The sequence below is a fragment of the Carassius carassius genome, chromosome 47 (assembly GCF_963082965.1).
Source record: "Carassius carassius chromosome 47, fCarCar2.1, whole genome shotgun sequence".
In the NCBI taxonomy this organism is placed as follows: Eukaryota; Metazoa; Chordata; class Actinopteri; order Cypriniformes; family Cyprinidae; genus Carassius; species Carassius carassius.
The window spans coordinates 5,756,601-5,774,803 of record NC_081801.1 but is presented as its reverse complement, the minus strand read 5'-3'; the positions used below and the strand labels follow the sequence as shown (position 1 = coordinate 5,774,803).

General features: G+C 38.1%; 1 non-coding gene and 2 pseudogenes across 1 annotated transcript; all 3 read left to right on the top strand.

The window, feature by feature from the left end:
- Window positions 1-4,205: 4,205 nt before the first annotated feature.
- Window positions 4,206-7,947, top strand: LOC132130290 (retinol dehydrogenase 12-like; annotated as a pseudogene).
- Window positions 7,948-12,455: 4,508 nt separating this feature from the next.
- Window positions 12,456-14,657, top strand: LOC132130289 (nucleolar protein 56-like; annotated as a pseudogene).
- A 315-nt stretch (window positions 14,658-14,972) lies between these two features.
- Window positions 14,973-15,039, top strand: LOC132131030 (small nucleolar RNA SNORD57). Its single transcript, XR_009428834.1, has one exon. It is a non-coding gene; the product is annotated as a small nucleolar RNA SNORD57 (small nucleolar RNA).
- The last annotated feature ends 3,164 nt before the right edge of the window (window positions 15,040-18,203 follow it).

The window sequence follows — 18,203 nt, the reverse complement described above, 5'->3', positions numbered from 1 at the left end:
TGACAGTGGCAAACGTAGTAGCAACTGAATGGGTATGTCGCTTTGGAATGCCTCACTGTCTGCACAGCGACCAAGGGCGCAACTTTGAATCAGAGGTATTCCAAGAAATGTGCCGTTTGTTTGGCATCGACAAAACCCACACTACACCATTCAGACCGCAGTCCGACGGCCAAGTCGAACGTTTTAACGCCACCCTCCAGAAGATCCTGGCCTCCACTGCAGAACACTGTCACTGGGATTGGGACCTGATGATCCCATATGCAGTGATGGCCTACAGAGCAACCAAGCACAGCGCTACTGGTTTCACCCCCAACTTCATGATGTTCGGCCGTGAAATAAGCGAGCCAGTGGACCTTGTGGCTGGTTTGCCTCCGGACTCAGACCATGCTCCTTCCACCCCTGAGTATGTGCAACAAATGCGTGAGCGGTTGGAACTGGCTCACAACATCACTCGAGAAGCCCTCGGTGAGTCAGTCACGCGTGCAAAAAGACAATATGACAAAAATGCTTGCCATACACAGTATAAAGTCGGCGATGCGGTGTGGTATCTCATCAAAGGAACCCGGCATATCAAAAACAAAGTCAAAAAGTTCCTCCCCTCCTACGAAGGACCTTACTTTGTTATGGGACATTTAGACGATCTAGTCTATCGGATCCAAAAGGGCCCCAGAGCTAAGGTCAAAGTTGTCCACCATGATCAACTCAAATGCTACCGCAGCCGTGAGCCCCTGGACAACACCTGGGTCCTGGACCAGTCCCGGAACTGGACGCCTTCTGAGATCCTGCCACCAGCTGTGGACGGGCACCCAGCAGACCGGGAGGATCTCGGCCTGCATAGCCTTTACTCCACTGCCTCGAGTGATGGCCCTAGTAACTCCCAGTCGCCTACTCCTCCTGCTACTACTTCTCAGGTGGTTGGGTCTCTTCCATCCACTCCTTCCCATGTGATACTTGACCATGGTGGGGGTGCGGTGGGAGAGCCACACCACCAGTCTTTACGCGAACCTCGGCCCCAACGCCAGCGCAGAGAACCGTTACGGTATGGGGACTGGGTCACTGAATGAGTTACCTGACAGTTCGTACTTGCACTAGAGACGTTACAGTTTACATTTTTTTTGGACTCTAGTCAAGTTTTGTTCTATACTTTTCTACAAAAAGCATATTTCCAAGTTAAAAAAAAAAAAGGCTGAAGAGTTTTTCAATGCTTTTACATGCTTGCACTTTATTGCATCCAATGTATGTTTTCATTATTACTGTATTAGTCAGACAGTATTACCTCTGGTCACCTAAGAATAGGATTTAAAAGGTGATGTACTCTTATGTTTTATTAGAGACTATTGCATTTCTAATAATTTTTCACTCCTGGGTTCACTGTTGAATGAGCTTTAGAACTTTTAGCACTGTTTAGGCACTTGTTAAATTAGTGTAACCTACTATTAGGGGCACTACTATCTCTTCACATTTTAGGCCTGCAGATATAGAGAAAGTTGTGCTAAGTACATTTAGATGGAATGGAATTAATGTTAATTGCCAATCCATGGTGGGGGTAGTGTTGTGAGATGTGTCTCCCATGTGTTTAGTTTAGGACAGCTCAGAGTGTGTGTGAATGAGAGTGAGTGAGTGCGCGTGCCTGTGGCGCGCCCTTTTCCCCGCCCGCTCTGTGTTATGATCGCTGCTAAGCAACGGTGTGTGTGTGAGACAGTGATCGGTGCGGGTAGTTGATTTGATATTGCAGTGAGTGTATTTAGTACGGCTGAAAATAAAGCAAATAAATCTTCGGCACGAAAGTCTCCTGTTTATATATATGCCACCACAACTAACAGCGTGAAGTTTTAAGGAGTTAACCCCGGGAGGAGAACTACCGGCCCTGGAGAAGACAGATCTCCCCTGCGTCACCCAACCACGGTTCGGAGACTAGCAGGAAAGGTTAACATTATGATTTTCCTGACAAACTGTATGTAGAAATACTACATTTGTTCACAATCAGATTGTGACTTGAAAACAGTCTTGAGTTATGCATTTACATCTTAGCACTGTGCGCGCGCATAGGGCGCAGTCGTGCCAGAGTCACTCGGATTAAGCTCGGCACATTGTCTCTTTTAAGTATTTTCACTTTCTTTTAAGGATTTTCACAGAGCCACGCAGACTTGATAATGAACTGGCAGTGGAGTGACATATATTCCCATCCGATATGGATGGTTTCAGCGGCGATCCTGGCCATAATTGTACGCGCGCAGCGGAAAGCATCGTGGAACCCGCGCGCTTGTCCTGTTAAGTTAGAAGGCAAAACTGCGATTGTGACTGGAGCTAACACGGGGTGAGAATCAAACTTTTACCATTAAAAATTTAACCCTCTGGGCTTCTTCGTAAATGGGTTACACTTAGCTTCCTCCGGGTCAAAAAAGACCGAAGCCTTAAAAATGTAACTTTTTTTTTCCCAGGAAAACCAATCAAATATATTTTTGTTCAATAATATTTTTTGTATATTATTTAGAATTTTTAAAGATTATTATGATACTTTGCATTAATTATATATTTTTTATGAGCAATTTTTTCCATTAGAATGAATATATATATTTTTATTTTATTTTAATTTTAATTTTTTTTCAATAAATGCACCATTGCACATCAAAATAGAGTGCAGGCCTAAAATAAAAAAAAATTCAAGTGAGAAGAGCGCCATCCAGTGGCTTTAAAATATAATAAATGTGTGTAATGTCCTGTAACCGCCTATAGGCTGCCATAGCTTTTTTTTATTTATTTTTTTTATTCCCATTTGGAAAGAAAAAAAATCGAATTACTAAGCAACCACTGAATGGAACAACACAATCTATATATCATTTTAAAGCTTAGGATCTCAGCTTTTTAATGCATCTAATCACATTTATTAACTCTTAACGAGTGCTGAGTAATCCCTCTAAAACCGAGTGTACCGCCAGCAGGCGCCACCTAGCTGCGAAAATATTCATTACCATATTTTTCAAAAATATTGCCTTGATTAACACAAAGTTGATGTCATTTGAAAGCTTAGGGTATGACCTTTACAGTGAATGTATCCACTTTGAAAAAATCTTAAGTATTGCTGAGTTATTTGGTGATAAATACAATTTCTTTTTTTTTCATAATCTATAAAATAATGTACTGCAATGTGTCAAAAACATCATACAGCTCATGAAACATTCACAGATCATTGAAAATGGCACTTCATTTTTTACAGCATATTATTACAATTACAATGAGCCTAAAATTAACATAATCTATTGCTTTTATGACTAGATATTCTTCATGGAGAAACAATTGCCCATGAGGGGGCGTCAAAGACTGTACAAAAAGGCTATCTCTGTTCCAAATGCTGTAACTTTTGATTCCTTTATCCAAATTATTATTATTTTTTATCCAGATGCAGCTAACATGTAGGGGGACTTCACTAAAAAAGAATTTTCCTCCTACCTTATTTCCTTCCTGAGTTATTCCATGACAAATAAGAAAGATATGCAAAATCATAATACAAATTATATATATATTTTGTCTTTTATCCGCAATTTCTCTGCAGGACAATGTCTAAATGTAATCTAATTTATATTTTTGAAAAATTTAAAAAGAGTTCTTTCAAACGATACCTACCTTTTGACTCTCCTTGCTATAGTTTTGGAGTTATTATGATTATATAGTAAAATATAGCAAAATTTGCTGTTTCAGTCTTACCAGTTAATTTCTCTGTGTGTGTGTGTGTTTGTGTGTGTGGGTGTGTGTGTGTGGGGGGGAGGGTGTCTTATTTGCACTCTTGATGTTTTAGAGTGTCACCCCTTCATTGCTGTACACTTTTTTTCTGCACAGTGGCTGATCTGTAGTTTGTACCACCAAAGTTTCTCTGAGTTTTCGGATTTTCTTGTATTTCCCATTCATTTCCTATGTGGGTCATTTTTGACCCGTAGGAAGCTAAGTGTGCAATTTTTTTTTACGACCCTTTAACATATCAGAATCATCTCCTTGATTTTTTTGTGTGTTCACATAGGTAATACAACAAAAGTCACCAAGTTTCATCCCCCTCCGATGAAGCAAAAAAATTTAAAAATTTAAAACGTACATGGTTTCGGTCTTTTTTGACCCGAAGAAGCCCAGAAATGGTATTTTAATGCATGGTGGTGAGCACACAAACGCCTTCCTGGGTAAAATTGCGGAAGACCCTTTTACACAGAAGACGAATGACGCAGAGTATCCATGAAACTACAAATATTGTGACAAAAAAAATGACATGTTTCGTGTATAGAAAACCTAAACTTGTTTGTTTTCATATTTACACAGATTCGTGGAACAGCTCTGTAGTGCTACTCTAGCTGCAGGCTCGTATTTTAAAAATTAAAATAGAGGAACAGAATAGAGAATATATAAATATAACAAATATAAATGAGCATACAATTATTGTAAAATGATTCTGTAGAATTGCTCAAATAACTTACAGTCTTTAAGAAATTCAATGAAAGTTATATTGACACCTCTTTTGTTATTGTGATTTTTCTTTCCCGTGGACTGTGGTAGGAGCTTAATTTAAGTTTGATATAATCAAATTTAGTGGCCTAATGGATAGATGGTTTCACTCCTAACCCTAAGGTTGTGGGATAGAAATATAAGATATACTGTATTTTAATATCTTAAACAGTTTTGGCATGTGCTATTGTGTCTCATAAAGTCATACATAATTCACTTTCTTATTCCCTAGTACTGCTGTTTCATTCATCTTTTGTTTTTATATTTTAGGTATTGGGAAGTTCATTGCCCTGGACTTTGCCCGTCGTGGGGCACGGGTGATCCTGGCGTGCCGGAGTGTGGCTCGTGGGACTGCAGCGCTGCAAGAAATCAGAGAAAGTACTGGAAACCAGAATGTACATCTGCGACTGCTTGACACCTCGTCGCTCGACTCGGTGCGGAAGTTTGCAGCAGAGATCTTGGAGGAAGAGAAGGAATTACATATCCTGGTCAATAACGCAGGGGCCTCAGGTGGAATGCCCCTCTCCCTCTCTCTCTCTATCTCATATATCAATTTGTATGTCAACACAAACCAAGGTTTTTTCATACCTACAGGCCTACCAGGTAAGATCACTGCAGATGGGCTGGAAATCACTTTTGCAACCAACCATGTTGGCCGTTTCTGCTCACCAGTTTGCTTTTAGGTCAGAGAACATTCCAATTGCTAATGCCTTTTTTCAGATATTAAAAAAAATAGTTCACCCAAAATGAAAATTTGCTGAAAATGAACTCACCCTCAAGATGTTGCTACATCAGAACAGATTTGGAGAAATTCAGCATCACTCGATCACCAGTGGATCCTCTGCAGTAAATGCGTGCCATCAGAATTAGAGTCCAAATTTAAAAGCACAATAAAAAACATCACAACAATGCACACGACTCCAGTACATCAGTTGATCTTGTGAAGTGAAAAGCTGTGAGTTTCTCAGACACAAATTAACCATTAAGGAATTTAACTTTAAACCACTGGTATCAAACTCAATTCCTGGAGGTCCGGAGAATTTAGGTTCAACCCTAATTAAACACACCTGATCCAATTAATCAAGTCCTTCAAGCTTATTTAAAAACTACATGGTATGTGTGTTCGAACAGCATTAGAACAAAACTCTGCAGGGCTCAGGCCATCCAGGAATTGAGTTTGACACTCCTGTTTTAAACCATGGCTTCTAGCCAAAATAAAAGTTCTTTATCTATAATATTTAATTACCTGTGGTGAAAAATTTCCTCACCTGTTGTCCTCTCATATCAAAATCCAGCAACATATTTGTTAAGAACTGTTTTGGCTTGTAAAATGGTGCTTGTTTTCAGCATATTTATCTCCTGGTTCAGATGAGATTACTTTTTCACTGGAGAAAGAAATATCATGGATATAAGACTCATATTTTAACAAACTCATCTACTTCTTGGATGGACTGAGGTTGAGAACATCTTTGGCAAATATTCATTCGAAAAAACACCCCAGAAATCTGGGTGTAATTTTTTTTTTTTTTTTTTTTTTGTCTCACAGACCTTTTGAAGAAATCAGCTCCAGCTCGTATAGTAAATGTATCGTCTATGAATCACTGGAAAGGTGAGGTAAACTTTGATCATTTCTGTGGTCACAATCTTAAGCATGTGATGGATGCTGCATATAACCACACCAAGCTGCACAACGTCATCTGGACCAACGAGTCGGCATGCAGGCTTCAGGGCACAGGTACACGTCCAAACCACAACTCCGTAAACTGACCAACTGCTGCTGCCATCAGAAAATGAGCAGAAAGTCAAAATTAGATATTATTAGATTTGACATTGCTTAATGATTCAGTATTTTACACAATGCACACTTTAAATTCTCTTTATAAATGAATTTGTGCAATGATCATATAGGAAAGGAAAAATATATAGGATAGAAAAATCTCAGGATATAGGATAGAAAAATCTCAAATGAAAAAAAATCTCAATTATGTCTCCTTAACATTAGATGAAATGTAATTAAGCTCCTGTAGCGCGTTAGAATGTATCAAGCTGTGCTCAGATTTACCAAGATACCAAATCAAAGTTGAGATTGCAATAATAATAAACGTAAAAATTTCTATCCATGACAAAAAAACAAACAAAAAAAATCCAGTTTTTCTGTTTTGTTTTAGTTGATAATTCAATCAAATTTGAATCTCCGTTGTAGTTGTGGTGTTTTTTTTAAATGCTTAGTATTTTAAACTATTACTCCAGCATTTCTCAAAACTCTACACCCAAAACCAGAAAACAACATGCAAAACGCCACACATATCTTGCAAAAGCAAACCCTTTATTCAAAACTATTTAAACTTTTCTAAAAATTATATTTTTGTGTAGTAAATGTACACACCAACATAAAATAATTAGCCACATACACCCCAAACTGCTCAGTGCTTGTTCAGTGTGTAGTGGAGTGCACAGGACTTTGTCATAGCGCTCGCACATACATGCATATGCACATACACACTCAGTATGTACTGTATATGAGTGGTTTCACTGAGTGGGACTCATGTACCACTTTTTATGTCTAAGCAATGTTTGAGCACTTCTGTTTTGAATGTCTTCACAAACAAAAAATGCATTTTCTGTCTGGATATGAGGTTGAAAAGGTGAGAAATATTTCATGCTGGAAAGAGAAGAAGGTGCTTAATTTTTTTCCATTTAAACCATGGTTTTGTGTGTGTTTCAGGTGTGACGGCAAACTCTCTGCATCCAGGTCTAGTTATGACCGACGTAATGAGAAATTACAACTTCATTATCCGATTCCTCTTTAACTTGGTCGGCTTTTTCTTCTTTAAAGTGAGTTGACTTTCAACCCAATCACTCTAAAAAACACACAATTCAACAATAACTGTTTCCTGCCAACACATCTGGCTTCACTAGTGCACTAGCTTCCAGAGTAGGCGGAAATAATGTGTTGGGGCTGTTCATTTTTACTGTTATTCTGGAAAAATGCCACAAACCCCCCTGAAGTGCAGCTGTGTAAGGGAGCTACTCCGCATTTCTATAACATGGATGTTTTGTTGCCTTAAAGGCACCATAATATCGATCGTTACAAAAGAACAGAAGAAAGTGAACAAAAACCAGAACGAGAGTAACTATAGCGTTGCTTCCCTGAGAAGCAGAAATGGCTTGGTTTCCTGAAAGGAGTTAAAGTAAATGTGGTAATCTAATTTAACATCAGCCAATCAGATTTATGGCTTGATACTTGTTTTATATAATATGGGCCTATAGCAAATATTCAACAGAAATTGTTCATTGTACATTGACTTAATGTGTGTATGTATTTTTTTTTCACCACAGACTGCTGAAGAAGGGGCTTTCAGTGCAATATACTGTGCAGTGTCTGAAGAAGCAGAAGGTATAACAGGAAAATACTTTGACAGTGACTGCCAAACCTTAAAGAGACCGTTCAATTCGTGATTTATTCACCCTCATCCCAAACCTGTGATTTATTTCTTTGCAGCTCTAAAAACAGACCAAACTCGCCATATAAGCTGTCCATATGACCGCTACATTCCAAGTCTTTTGAAGATTTATGTGAAGCCGACTGAAATACAATTTTGGCCAATACTAATTGTTTCATAAGCTCCATCAGAAACCGATTGTTCTTATGCTGTTTTTAGAGCAGAAAATACTGTTCAAAACCTCTTTGAATAAAGAACAAACTCATTCTTTTCATTATGGCTCTTTTTTTTGGACCACTTTTACAGAGAGTTCGGTTTTTGATATTGCCTTCTGCGATGTAGTAGTTCTTTTCTCAAACTTATCAATAAGAAATGAATGAAGGCTGTTACAGAACCGTTCCTAAAACGCAATGTGAATTTCTGCTTTTCCACTTTAAAAGTCTGGGGTCTGTATAATTTCTTGAAGTAGAAAGTATGCATTAAATTGATGTAAAGTGAAGACTTTCACATGATTACAAAAATGTCTATTTTACAAATAAAGAACTTCCAGCAAATATACAGCAAAGAATCCTGAAAAACATCTAGCAATGTCTCCACAAAAATAACTAGTAGCAGCAAAACTAGGAGCGTATAAGAATGATTTCTGAAGGATTGTGTGAATCTGAAGTAATTGAGTAATGATGCTGAAAATTCAGCTATGCCTTCACATAGCCTTAAATTCTAAAATATATTCAAATAGAAATCAGTTATTTTAAATTGCATTAATATTTCGTAAGCTTACTGTATTTTTAAGCAAATAAATGCAGTCTTGGTGAGCATAAGAGACTTTTGCAGTGTACATTGCAAGATCTTAAAGGCATTAGTGGAATAAAATATAAAGCATGATTTTACCATAACCATATTAAATGATAATATTTATTAATCTAGTTTTACAGGAAATAAAGTAATTCAGAGGCAAATTCAAGAGTCTAAAAATGAATTGAGCATGTCGTTAAACGGATTAAACCAGACTTACCTATATATGATAGGAAACTGAATTGGCATGCACTTTCATTTTGTGTTTGTGGTTTTTACATTCACAGACGAAACATTTGGGCTTGTAACAAATGTTGAATCATCAGTCTGCAATTGTCATTGAATGCAGATAAAAATGCTGGTTTTATTTCACTGTCAAAACAGAGCACAAACATTAGAGAGGTCTGTATGTATATATGAAATACAAAAAGAGACTTTACTGTATGGATGAAAATGCTCCTTACCGGTCTCTGGCTCTTCTATGATGCTCTGCAGCATCTTCCCGAAAGCTGATCCAATGTAGCCCTTTTTAGCAGTAAGCTTTAGCCCTATTTCCACAGACTGGCCCTTCAGATTGAAACAATCCAATTAGAAACTCAAATCCATAATGAAATCCATTGAAAACATGCAGGGGTTCCTCACCCATTGACATCTCATCGATCAAACCCCCCTCTGCTCATGGATCAGCATCCTTCCTTCCCTCCTTCTCCTGTTGAAGAGGAAGAGAGAAACCCAGTAACTTATTTCTGGTTTACCTGGGGGCCAAATGAGTAGCCATAAGGATGCTGCCAGCCTGTGGATCACTCACCCTAAGCTCTATCATATCTTTAGGGCTGAAGAATATGTGATATGTGCCTCTGCCTGCTCGGCCAGAAGAGCAAAAACACACCAACATCAAACATCCTGTAACTGCTCCGCGCATCTTTGGGTGACATATAAAAACACAAATCAGCAAGTAATGGTCATGCTTCACTGATAAGTGAGCTCCAGTTGTGACGCACAGCAGAGGGAATGAGATATAGGATCTTTTTTTAATGACAAATGAGATTTGTACCTTTGTACAGCATGCAAGTGGCCTCTGTGATGGATGTTTATGTTTCTGTCAATGGTCAGAGCGCAGTCAGCTTTATAGGAACCCTCGTATTTACTATCTCTGACATATGTTTCCATAAACTCCAACTTGACCATGGAGACAAGAGACTCTACAAGGACATAACTTGGTTGTAGTCACTCCAGGCTTGGTGTATGTTATGGAAGAGCACAATACTATTACTTTTAAGAGTTTTTAGTGTTCCAAAATACAACATTTTAAAACATTAAGAGCATACTTAGAGCTTTTAATCCTAAGTGTGTGTGTTTTGTTGTATTAAAATACTCTGCATTCCCTACTGATGTGGATATATGGTCATAGATTCAATGCTCTCTTTTAAAATAAATTCAACACTGGTATTTACTGCCATGGGTGGTACATTATGGCACATTCGTATGATAATTAGTTGATGGATGAGTGTGCGACCAGAACTGTTTCCTGTCATAACTCTTCAAATGTTTCCTGCATCTAATATATTTTGCCGATTTGTTCCCCCCTAAACACTCATAGTCACATTTTATGGGCAAATGATTTCAGCATGTAAAATATGGCTTACAAAGAGGCACATATAAAGCTTTTTGAGATAGATAAGTTATGCTTGATAAACTATTAATCTAAAATAAAATGAACATAGTGTGAACTAAAATCTTTATTTAAATACGTTGTCCATCCCAAAACGAAAAATCAGGATTTTGGCCAGTCACCTCAGAGGCCTCAACTCTCTCAAATGTATATAATTGTCAAAATCATAGAGCAATGTCATAGTTGAATACTGAACTGATATTCAATTACTTTCATTGAAATACTTTGTAATAATTAACAGTATTTTTTTTTTTTTTTTTTAATTTATTGTATTTTATTCTGAACTGCATCCAAAGAAATTTGCCTAAATCAAAACACCCCAAATCTTGGGACAAATGACAATTTAAAATGTTTATTGATTTTTTGAACTTTTTTTTTTTATTATCAAAATTTCACACCCATAATGATTTTCAACTGAATCCAAATAAATCTGCCAACAATCTAACACCCTAAATCCTGGAAAACCACCAATTTTCTTCTGGTTTTAATCACTGTATGAATTACCCTTGATACACACTATTCAGCGTTGGTTCTTTTTTATATATATATTTATTTATACAATTATAAATATTTATTTATTAATTTCCATCCACAATTCTTTATTCTGTAATAATACTTTACTGTATAATGCATTTTTCTTCTGCTAACAGTATGTCCGCATCTAGCGTTTCCAAGCTTTTCCAACAGGTGGCGCACACATTCCCACAAAACATGCAACTTTTGATTTCTCGCGATAGGGTGCGGGACTTAATAGTATGGTTTGCGTACTTGAGCGCATGCGGATTTCTTTCCTGTTTAAGTGATCAGAGGGAACGACACGCTCTTTGGTGTGTGCCGCACGAGTTCAGAAAACATGGTAAAAAATAGTTTTTTTTTTTTTAAATACAGTCTTTAGAGATGAACAGATCGGTGTTTTGCAACATTTTAAATACCATGATTGCATGGCCAATGTAACTTATGTGCTTGCAGTATTGTCTTACGTTTGAAATCTTTATTGCGATTATAGAGTTATCACAATTGCTTTGATTGGGCTGTTGTGCACAATTATGATGCGATCGCACACTATAAACTGCATTTAATCAATCACTGCAGACTATGCGGATAAAAGATGAGTCTGGTTACACAAGTACTCCGTGTGATATTAAAGTCCACAGCAGCCATTCAATTCAGTCTACCTGGCTCCTGACGTTTCACTCACTTCTCGTTAGTGTTTTGGATTGATGTCTTGGTAATGATCGCTATGAGATGCTGATCAGTTTTAAAAGTGGCACGCGCTGAGCGTTTGATCCGCTGGAGGAACACGTGGTGTGTCTGTGCTACATGCTAATGTAGATCTCCCCAGCTTCAAGATCTAATGCAGAAAAAATCTAAATGGGTAGTTTATTACCGACTGTTGTTATCTTCTGCTTACGCAATGTTGTCTAAACGTATATTAAACTTGTAAAACTGAGCATTTGCTTTGTACTTTGAGGTGCCAACGCCATGTGGGCTACATGCGTGCTGGTGTTTACCTGCAACCCCATCCTATCAGATTCCTATTATTCTTTTTTTGTAATGTACTATTGATTATTAATGTAGGAATTAAGCATTTGAGACCGTCCCTTTTTGGTATAATTAGTGATTTATGGTATTGGGTCTAGGTCAAATCGATGATCTCCTTTTCTCTTTCTCTAAGGTGCTTTTTCATTTCTGATGTATGCATGACACACATACACATATATAAAACAGTTTTTTTTTCTTCAGTAATGCATTCTGCTCAGATGAGTAGATCTATTGCTACTTTGAATATATTACTTTAAACTCAACTGAATTTAAATCCAAGTGTCTTCTAAATCACATTTTTCTTAATCTTCTATAGGTGGAGCAAAGTGTCTTAAACATTGGCAAATTCAGTAGTGTGCTCAAACTAAGTGCATTCTTCCCCTTTAAATCCACCTAAGGTGCACTGGAAAATATCAATGCAGTCTCAGAAGGTAAGAGAAATGAAGGTCTAATTTTAATCCGCTTCTTGGATGAAATGATGTACCTATAATCTGTCAATCCACTGAATTACTGTGATGACCGCATACTTACAAACTGATCATCTGAGGTTGTCATGTTAACTTACAAATTGTGACCTATAGTTACTCACACCTAGTTTCTAATCTGATTCTGACAGGAGTTGTTCTTGGAGACCAACCTTCCATCCGGTGGTAGAAAGTAGGCAATGTTGGGGGTGTCTGATGCTAAATTTGGTGCTGTGCTTCAAGAAGAGATCAATCTGTCCATTTCAGACTGGAGGCGTTGTAGCTGAAATAATAAGGGGTGAGCAGAGCACTTTTTTTTTTTTTTTAATCAGGGGTTTTCAATATTTTAGATGACATTGACCCCAAATATACCGTAATTGTCCTTGTATAAAGGACCCCATTTTGATGTATGAAAGACTCAATTTTTACTGTTGAACATTTGTAATATAAATGTGTGGACTTATTATTTGGATACGCTAATTTCTTTAATCATTTTTATTCCATTCTCCATCTCCCTGAATGCCCTATCACTCCCTTGTGGACCCTTGGAAAAGTTTGGAAATCCACTGATTTAAATGATTAATATGCAAATTCATATTTCCATACATTTTCTAAAGCCTACTGTAATGTACCTAGACCACTTGATTTCTGATGCTTTATACTGAAAATCTGAAGACAGGCAAAATGTGTGTTTTTAATGGTCATGCATTAACGGTTTCTAATGCATCTGCTTGTGATTGACAGGTGTGTGTTTGCACTTTCATTCCCTGGTTAAGGGACTCACCGCTCAGGCTGCGTCCAAAGCTCAGCTGGGTTTGGGTCACAGCTACTCCAGAGTCAAAATCAAGTTCAATGTCAACAGGGCGGACAACATGATCATCCAGTCCATTGCCCTCCACAATCAGCTGGACAAAGACACGTTCTCCATGCGTGTATGGTAAGATTAATCGAACTACAGGAAACATGTACAGCAACCTCCTAATGCTTACCACAGATAGAGCCCCCTATTGCTCTGGCTGTACAGAAAGTGGAGGGACAGTAACGTCCTTCCTCAGGAGTGTTTGGTCCATCAGACTGGAGTGAACACAACCTGAGGGGGAGACAGATCTTGAGTGGGAAGTTGTTTTGCACTTAGTAAACATGACTTCGAGATGCATGATTCAAAAGAAAATCCAACCTTAGGGTTTTTCCATTCCAATGCACTACTTTTGATGGACATGCATGGCTGTTACGCTTGCGTCATGACTCGTACATGAGAGCTGTGTTTTTAAGATATCAAGTTAAAAGAATTCCAACTTATACACAGCATTGCTTATCCATGTCAGTTCCAAAGCAGAGGACCAGTCAAAAGAATTGAGTCGGGGCAAACATTTTGAGCTTCTGTTTTATTTGATGGCGATATGACGAGGAGGTGATAGCCAGTGCAATTATTTTTTCTTCATGTCAAAAAGCGTGTCTTGAGACCCTCTCATTCTATGTGTTTTTAGACACAAAGACTCATTCTCTGTGAATGGCCCTTATTGGAACTTTTTCATATATTAGAACTTGCTCCGTTTTTATCTGTGCAGTGAATGGTACGGCTATCACTTTCCAGAACTGATAAAGATAGTGAATGATAATAGTACGTATTGTAAGCTGGGCCAAGATGATCGGGAATGTGAAGGAGCTGACTGAGGAGATGCTGGAAGCTATAGAGGAAATCACAATGGCCAGTGGCAAAGCTCAGGCCATCCTAGAAGCATCCCGCAGCTCTATGGGTAAGATGCGCTCATCGATGTCATTATGCTTAATGTGGTTTTGTCTTGGATGTTATGATGTTGTTATAATCTGTCAATCCCCTGAAACCATGTGATGACAGCATATCTAACTGAACAAGCATAACTCACGAAGTCGTTTAAGCTCAACTAGGTTTAGTGCTCCAGTGACCTTAAGTGAGACGTTTATGCTTATTATTTTTTTTAAATGAAGGTATGGACACATCTCCTATTGACTTGGTCAACGTTGAGCATTTCTCCAGTTGTGTCCCTCAAAAACTACAATTGCATCACGCATTGACTGCTTTTCTGGTGAGTATCCAATCTCCCCTCATTTCTTTAGTTACTGCTGTTTGGTTCTTGCTATGATGCTTTTATTTTTCGTCAACAGTAATCCACCACAGTGGTTGTTGAAATGATAATTCTGAGCAGACCTTTGGGTCAAACACGTTGGTGTTCTTGAGTGGTGCTTGTTTGTCCTTGGCTTGACCGGTTTTTTTTTTTTTTTTTCTCCACACAGAGGTTCCCACCAGAGTGTTTGGTGACAAGCTGCTTGACCAGGTAGAAGAACGTCTGGCGTTCTATGAGACCGGATAGGCACCACGTAAGAACCTGGACGTCATGAAATAAGCTGTTGCACACGTGAGAAGTGATCAATAGCCAGAATGCTAGTTAAAATGAAACCTTTGACTAGGAAATGTTATAGTAACAAAACTCTCCAAGTTAACATGTTAGCTGATGTTAATCTAATGGTATAATATTCCAAATTTGACCTGTTAAATGAGTAAATCAACTCATTGGATTCAGGAAGTGCTGTGAGTGATGACTCTTGTCTCCTGACTCCTACATGGAGGTGAAAACTGATTTAATGAGCCTGACACAGCATTATAAAATTCATACTTTATAATGAGCTTGTACAAATGCAAATACATTAACCTATTTCTATCTCACAGGCTAGTAAGGTGGCTGCTGAAATAAAGCGCAAGCTCGAGAAAAGAAAAAGTAGCGTGAAAAGAGGAAATTGGAAGCTCTTTCCACAGCAGGAGATGACGAGATACCCAAGAAAGCCAATGGTGAGGCTGAGGTACGTGTGGGTAACAATACATCGGTGGTGTTTAGCACAAGTAGCATGACTATACTGGAGGCTGGACCTTCTCGTGGACCTGTCTCATATCTGGCATGCTAAAGCAAAGCTCCTCCGACCATTGACAGACCCAACTCAGTGGGCTTGATCACTGAAGTGAGCAGGACATGCTCTCTCACAGCAAGTTCTTTTTGTTTTGTTTCATACATGGTGTTGATGTGTTCTCTGTCCTTCAGGAAAACTGAGATGGCATAAGAAAGACAAAGCAGGTGGCTGAGAAGGAACCAGAGGTTGAGGAGGTCTTGACAAACGGTGTTGATGAGGCCATGCCTGCCAAGAAGAAAAAGAGGAAGTGGTGACTGGGGAGGCTGATGTGACCGAGAAGAAAAAGGCTGAGGATGAATAAACTCATTCCTTCAATTAACTTTTTCAGTTTTGTACAGCTTTATATTTAGTTTCAATAAGGGTTAGACTCACGGTCTAGCTTATAAAAATGTTGTGAGCCAAAAAGCTATGCATTGAGTCTTGCTTTGTTTCCCATCATTCTCAAAGCACCTTTCTGAAACGGATGGTTTATTTGTCTTTCTCTAAGAAAAGGATGGCCCTGTTTCATCAATAAAAAGACTAAAGCTTGTCTTCTAATTTCACTTCAGATGTCTGCTTCAAGCTGTTTTTCCAAAGTACTCCAGCTATTCTAATTCATACTAGAAAGTGCATAAACAATTAGGCTTTCAATTTTTTAATATAAATCTACTTGATCTTTTCATGCTTATTACTATTAGAATATTCTGCATGATCAGTCAGTCCATATCCAACTTTTAAATTAATTTGTAGTTTATAACATTTCATTTGAAATCTAACCATTCTGCATGGACTATTACACATGTAGAGCTAATAATTTATACAGGTTACAATAATGTGCCTTAGTGTGGATTCTCTCGTCTTACAGAAGATGAAGTTTCTAGACTTATCCTCTTACCATTAGGCCGTGACTGCCCAAGCTTGCAACACAGCTCCTCATCCAGGCTCTTGTCATTTCTAGGCTGGATTGCAGTGCTCTTCTTATGGAAGCATATGGGTAGCAATATTCAATTTGAAATGTAATATGGAAAATGACAATGCAATATGTAAAATGGCAATGCATTTCTGTATTTACATTTTCCAATACATTTGTGCAACGTTTGGTGCAAAATGAAAATTAAATTACATAATTTTCATTTGCCATTTCATACATTAGTTTTAATATGTAAAATGAATACTAATTTTAACGCTTTATAAGTTGCAAAATGAAAATGACAGAAATGATTAGATATGTATAACATGTTCAAGCAAAAACTGTGGCAAAATTATCATTTAAATGCTATTTTTCTTAAATGCATTTACAGTCTCACAGTGAAGACACTTACGATTGCATTTTCATTCAATGTCCCGCAATGAATGTAGCAAAATTCAATGTGCACATTGAAAATGCATTAGATGCGATCACGTGTCCGCCCCCTCGCGCCATGTCAATCACTGCGTGAACAAGGCGGGGCTTGCAGTAGATCAGAGACTCAAATCTCAAGAAGATTCAAGTGAGAGAACATGGACAAGACAGTTGGTCCGTGTACGTTTGGATCATTTCGGTTAATGGCTTCAATATTTCATTCGCACTTGTGGGCGGCGCTGAAGCGCTCCTTTCATCTGATTGGTCGAATCGCTCCACCTTCAGCTTGGTCTTTTCATTCTTTCAGGCAGAATAAGAGTCAGTGCAAGTGAAGCACTGTTATGTCTGAAACCACCGCTCACTGTTAATTAGCATAATATTTGAATCAGATGTAGCTGGGCACATAATTCGTGCTGCTTCGACTTGCAAGAGACCCCGTTAAATTATTTCTAGGTTATAGTATTGTATAATTATTGTCCCACTGATAAAAACAGTGCACATAGTTCTGTCTCCTTGGATAACAGTGAAGTTGAAATAAATATAGTTCAATTTATGAGATAAAATTAAATAGGACTTTTTGGGAAGGTAAGTCTGGCCAGTTATACAGCAACACGAGTCAGACGAGTCTGAAGATCTCAGCTAAATTCGGTGAAACATTAAAGTTCTAGTCTGTGTCAATTACTCTCATAATAAATAATAATAATAATGTTACCCGTATTTTTTTGGTATAAGTTGCATCAGTCCAAAAATACGTCATGACAAGAAAAAAACATATAAGTTGCATTTATTCAGAACCACGAGAAAACATTACCGTCTACAGCCGCGAGAGGGCGCTCTGGGGTAGGCTACAGGAGCACTGAGCAGCATAGAGCTAATTTTACTATTTTTATTTCAGAAATGTAACTATATTAATTTTTACAATTATTTATGAATGTTACACACACATACCTAGTGCCTTATGACTTAAAAGATGAGAGTGGTAAATGTTACAGACATGGAACTGTTCAGTCTATTATTAATTTTTATTTCCACTTCACTTTTATCCAAATAGACAGAACTATTTGCACTGTATTTATTAGTGGGACAATATTCATACAATACTACAACCTAGAAATAATTTGCAGGTCTCAGCAGCACGAATTATGTGCCCAGCTACATCTGATTAAAATATTATGCTAATGAACATTGAGCGGTGGTTTCAGACATTACACTCTGAAACCACCGCTTCACTCGCACTGACTCTTATTCTGCCTGAAAGAGTGAAAAGACCGAGCTGAAGGTGGAGCGATTCGACCAATCAGATGAAAGCAGCGTTTCAGCTCTGCCCACAAGTGCGAATGAAATATTGAAGCCATAAACCGAGATGATCAAAACGTACACGGACCAACTGTCTTGTCCATGTTCTCTCACTTGAATCCTCTTCTTGAGATTTGAGTCTCTGACCTTCTGCAAGCCCCGCCTTGTTCACGCAGTGATTGACATGGCGCGAGGGGGCGGACACGTGATCGGCTCGGAATGCATTTTCAATGTGCACA